The following is a 6,081-nucleotide window of genomic DNA, read 5'->3' as shown; positions in this document are numbered from 1 at the left end:
GCAGTTGCAACCCCAGGGGCATAGGATCCCTTGACATGGCTCTTAGGAGACACAATCTTTGAGCTATAAGTAAATAAATAAATAGGAAGTAGAGGGTCTGCTGAGAGGGCAGGGATAGGGTATGTGGGTGGGTACACTTTAGAAAGGTACCCCCATAAGCTACCTTTTTTTTCTCCTGTGAAAATAGGAGGCCCCGTTATGCAGGAAGAGACAGGAGTTTGATGTTGAAATATGCACTAAGTCAACAGAGGAGGTTATAAGAAAGTAAATTTATACCAGCAGCACAAGGGATGGTTTAAGTTTGGGAATGAAGCCTTGTACGCCACCAACCAGACACCAGACACAGTGAAAGAATCGCACAGCTCCCGGCAGGATCACAACAGAACAACAGCCAGTCCCAGGAAGGGCAAGGCAAGCCTGCAAGGAAGAGGGACCTCGCTCTTTCTGACAACGGTAGGCAGGAAAGGGTGGTAGTTAAAGAAAGCATTTCAAATGTGAAACTTTTAGGGCCAGAGCGGCACAGTGAAGAGGGCTGGGGGAGGGAGCACATCCCATCTTTGAAGTTCACTAGCTCTGTGGCCTTGGGCAGACACTTAACCTCTAGGACCATAGTTTCCAGTATGTAAAATGGAAATAGCATACCTCTCTTTCTTTAAAGATTAGATATAAAGTGTGAAGCGCAATGCCTATCACTTAGTGTGTGCTCAAGGGGAGTGGTATTTAAAATGTTGTTAATAGACGTAAATCATTTGCTTCTTCTCTCTCTGTCTCCTTTTGGTAGCTTCTTCTCTCCCCAAGCTCCAGGTCATTTCTGTGGTTTCTCAGTCTCTCCTTTCTTAGGCAGAGCCATTGAGCTCTTTCCACCTGCTTTTCCAAATTTAAAAAGATGAATTGTTCAGTAACTCTGGGCATAGGCTTACTCCTTAGATTTATTTACAACGGCTAATATCTTTGTTTCTAAAGATACAATTAAAGAACCTCTGGCTGCTCTTGCACTTCATAAGACAGACACCTGTGTGGACACTGTTGCTCCCAGTTCCCTCACGGCTGTTGCTGCACCCTTACCAAGTCTGGGACAACAATGGACAAATTTCTGTTCATCTCCATGGTGTCAATCAGATGTTAAAGTTAAAAGATATGTGATAGTTTGGCAATTTCTGAAAAGGTTAAAAATAAAATTCCCATGTAACCCAGCAATTCCACTCATGTATATACCCCCAAAATTGAAATCAGGGACTCAAACCAGTCACCTGTAGGCTAACATTACTTTCAGCATTATTCTCAATAGTCAAGAGATGGAAATAATCCAAGCGTCCAACAAGAAATAAATGGATGGGGAATTCCCTGGCAGTCTAGTGGTTAGGACTTTGCGCTTTCACTGCTGAGGGCCCGGGTTCGATCCCTGGTCGGGGAACTAAGATCTCACAAACCATGCAGTGAGGCAAAAAAAAAGAAAGAAATAAAAAGAAATGAGTGGATGAACACAATGTGGTATAGACATAAAATACAATATTCTTAATGAGGAATACAATTCTGGTACGTGCTACAACATGAGTGAGCCTTGAAAACAAGTGAAGGAAGCCAGACACAAAAGGGCAAATGTTGTATGACTCCACTTACATAAAATATTTAGAATAGGCAAATTCATAGAGACAGAAAGTAAATTAGAAGCCTGGGGCTGGGGAAAGGGGTAGTGCAGAGCTGTTGATTAATATATACAGAGTTTTGTGTGAGGTGATGCAACAGTTTGGAACTAGACAGTGGTGATGGCTGTACAATATTGTGAATGTAATTGATACCACTGAACTGTACACTTAAAAACGGTCAAATGACAAATTTTGTTTTATATATTTTACCATAGAAAGAAAAGAAGAGTCATGGCACATTGGAAAAAAAGCACTCTAATTCATCAGTTAGAACACAAACATTTCTTCAAATTTTAATATATCTGAAACCAACATTTGTTTTACAATCTCAGCGTCTTATGTGTGCTGTCTACCAGGCTGTAGTTGTGAAATGAAGCCATTGCCTGCACATGTTCAAATGGGGTTGATACTCCCATTGTTATTGGAAAGGTGCAACCTCAAAACACTAGGGTTGACATACTATTCAAGAACCATTTAAGGAGAAGAATGAGACTTCTAGTTTTTTTTTGTCTGAAACCCTGTTACTTCTATTGGTAAATTCAAGAAAGTCCCAGCATCAAAACTTAAAGAATTGGTGGCTATGGCTTGGAAGAAAATTCTGGAGACAGCACCGAAGCACTCTTTGGAGAAATGTGGCTGCACCCATGTTCTTGGTGACACAGAGGATGACATATAGTGTGGAAAAATGTGTACAGCAAGGGCTCTGAAAAGTGAGTCAAGAGAATGGATGAATTCTGAATATAAAATGTTTTGCAAATACCTTAGCCAATCTATTTTGCTTATATTTTCCCTCTTAAGTATACCCTCAAAAAGTCTAAGCAAGCTCTTTCAGTACATATAAAATAAAAATTGTAAGTGATAAGACTCACTGTGACATAGCTTCACTAACAGCGTTTTATTTTGTTTTTTAAGCTTACTCCCCTTAGGAGTATATAAAATAATGGTATCTCACAAGCAATGGCACTTAGATTTAATCAATGCAGTAATTGTGGTAAATAACCAAAGATTAATATTCTTAATAAGATGAAGTACTCCTACAAATCAATAGGAAAATATCAACCAGCTTTTAAAAGTGGTCAAAGGATAACAGCAAGCAGTTCACTCACAAAAAAATTAAATGGTTATCAAACTTATTGGAAAGATGGTTAACCTCACTAAGGCTGGAGCTGGGGTGCTGGGGGAAGACATTAACTCATGTTTCCAAGTGGAAGGACTGCCTGAGAGGGGCACTCCCGATCTGTCTTCCCCCCTTCTCCAGTGACTCATCTAACTGGTGAGTTGGGAAAGGGAACTGGCCATGTGTGGTCAGACACTTTCTCTTTCCTTAAGGGGTATGACTGTCTTCTGAATCACAAACTCTCTGCTTCTCCATGTATGTTTTCCAAGGAGAGACTAACAATGGCAGAAGGTCTGTCGTTTTTCAACTCTGCCTGTGATAAAAGTGGGGAAGATTAATTCTAGGATATAATATCCAGAAGACTATTGTTATCATGGATATAGGCCATGCTGTCCAACAGCTTTATATTGATAAATAGCATAGGTGATGTTCTCCATCTTCTTGATTCCTGCATCTGCCTCTCAATTTATTCTAAATCAGGCAGGAAGGTAAGAGGGTGTTATTAGTTCTCTCAAGCTTCATCAACTAATTATAAGGAATAAGGGGAACAGTATTTTGCACATAATATGCGTAAAAATAAAAATAAATAGGGAATTCCCTGGTGGTCCAGTGGTTAGGACTTGGCACTTTCACTGCCAGGGCCCGGGTTCAATCCCTGGTTGGGGAACTATGAGCCCACAAGGTGCACAGCACAGCCTATATACATACATATATATATATATATATATATATATATATGTTATAGTCAGTGTTGGCAGGCAGTAAGAAGCGTATTCTCGTACAGTTGTGGGGAGAATAAGTTGGCAAGCCTTTGGAGAGTTTGGAAGCTATATTTCCATATTTAAATATGCATACCTTTGACCTGGCATTCACGTCCTACAGAAGTACTCATATATGTACAGTGTTATTTGTATAAGGATAGTCAAAACAACTGTGTTTAATAGTGAAAAATGGGACATGATTACAAAAATAAAGTATGTTGTTTTTTTTTTTTAATTTTTTAATTTTGGTACGCGGGCCTCTCACTGTTGTGGCCTCTCCCGTTGCGGAGCACAGGCTCCGGACGCGCAGGCTCAGCAGCCACGGCTCACAGGCTCAGCCACTCCCCAGCATGTGGGATCCTCCCAGACCGGGGCACGAACCCGTGTCCCCTGCATCGGCAGGCGGACTCTCAACCACTGCGCCACCAGGGAAGCCCAAAGTATGGTTATTTTTATGCAGAAATACTATGTAACAATTTAGAACAGGAGTTGGCAAACTGTGACCCATGGGCCAAACTTGGCTATTTTTGCAAATAGAGCTTTATTGGAAGACAACCACGCTCCTGAGTTTTTGTATTATCTACGGCTGCTTTTGTGCTATACAACTGCTATACAATGACAGAGTTCAGGAATTCCAACAAAGACCACAGAGCCTGCAAAGTCTTAAAGAAAATGTTTGCCAACCCGATTTAGAAAAATGAAGTAGATTTAGACTGATAGGCTCTGAGTTCTACCAAAAAAAAATCCAGTTGAAGACTAGTATGATGCCTATTATGTAGTTAATGTGATCTCCATTATGTAAAATATGTTTGTATGGCTACATAAATGCAATCCAACACAAACAGTATGAACAGCAGTTACTTATTTGAAGGAGAAGAGCTGGGGTAGGGGAAGAGGGGTGATTTTAATAGGTATATATTCATGTGTTACTTTTGGAATTCTTATACAGGCATCAAAAAGGGCAAAGAAAATGTCTGGATCCATCCAGGGATTTCTCTCTTTGCCTTCTAGCCTCCCTAGCCCTTTACTAAATCCTTGCTCTAGACCCATGTTCTGCCAAGCCAAGAAGAAAAACTCTTCATCTTCTTCTGCACCATTTTTACTGGTACTGTTTCCTTCCAATGAGGAGGGTGTGGAAAAGTGGCTTATTATTTGATTATGAATAAGTTTGCATATTTTGCCATGTCAGTCCCATTATGTTTCCTCTTTTCAGAACTGTTAAGACTTAAGTTACATATACTATACTGGTTTCATTATTTTTGATCAAAAAAGATTCTAAGTAAAACCATGAGCTGAAAATAAATAGCCGTACTTTAAGTATCATGGTAATTGATATTTTTTACCTTTTGATATTTCAACAAAAGATGCAAAAATTTAGCTTCAAAACTGATCATTAATTTGACAAAAGTCTTGGAACAGTCCCCTCCCCGAAAAAAGTTTGTGATTTTTTTTTCCCCCTGCGGATTATAAATTATTATCCTGTGAAGCACAAGAACCTGGAAACTTAAAATTCTCATGCTGAATCATATCTTTGGCAATTTCATCTAAACCACAGGAAGTTTTCTAAAAATATCTACTGCCTTTCCTCCTGCTAAAACTAGTTTAGAGCCTTAAGTTATAAAGAGGTAAAAGTCATGGGTGCCTGTGCACTTCCAGCTAGCAAGAAGCCAATTATTTAATCCTTGAATGAAGCCTCTTCTTTCTCTCTGGGCAAACCATCAATGTTTATTTGTTATTACCATGTACTTGTATAGCACTTCACAGCTTACAAAGTGTTTTCCCATACATTACTGCATCTGGCCAGTAAACTTGTAGTAAGAGTCAAAAGAGGAAATTCTGTGTTACTTTAATGTGAACACTATCTCACAGATGTTAAATGATTTGTCTAGGGGAACAACTGGCAAGTGTCAAAGAAGAGATTCAAACTCTCTCAGAAACATTTAAGTGTACATTTTTAATAATTCAAAGATGTCTTTCTTCTCTTTTTCACTGCCTTTTCTCAAATGACATCAGAGAAACATTTTTCCATGGGGGACATGTGAGTATTAAGTGTTTGAGATTTCTATTTGTGGCTTTAACAACAAAAAATGACTTTTAAAAGAGAATATTAGTTTCAGAGGAAGATAGAAAAGAACTATACTCAAAACTTCATTACAGGGCTTCCCTGGTGGGGCAGTGGTTGAGAGTCCGCCTGCCGATGCTGGGGACATGGGTTTGTGCCCCGGTCCGGGAGATCCAACATTCCGCGGAGCAGCTGGGCCCGTGAGCCTTGGCCACTAAGCCTGCGCGTCCGGAGCCTGTGCTCTGCAACGGGAGAGGCCACAACAGTGAGAGGCCTGCGTACCGCAAAAAAAACCAAAAAAACCTTCATTACATCTGAGTACACCAGTATCATTACTAGTTTCATGAGACCAACATCTGCCTGTAACTTCTAATTCTTACCTTATTCTACTTCCACAATATTTGAAAATAAGTTATGTCTGAAAATCATTACATAAAAGGACCACAAAAATATAGTGTCCCAGTAATAGTGGGGAAAAAAAAAATCAAAGAAACT

At 39.7% G+C, this 6,081-nt stretch overlaps 1 non-coding gene across 1 annotated transcript; it reads left to right on the top strand.

The window, feature by feature from the left end:
- Positions 1–3,358: 3,358 nt before the first annotated feature.
- TRNAE-UUC (transfer RNA glutamic acid (anticodon UUC)) lies at positions 3,359–3,430 on the top strand. The gene has a single exon. It is a non-coding gene; the product is annotated as a tRNA-Glu (tRNA).
- Positions 3,431–6,081: the final 2,651 nt, after the last annotated feature.

This window comes from Delphinus delphis, chromosome 4 (genome assembly GCF_949987515.2).
Source record: "Delphinus delphis chromosome 4, mDelDel1.2, whole genome shotgun sequence".
Classification (NCBI taxonomy): Eukaryota; Metazoa; Chordata; class Mammalia; order Artiodactyla; family Delphinidae; genus Delphinus; species Delphinus delphis.
This window is presented reverse-complemented; position numbering and strand designations above follow the sequence as displayed.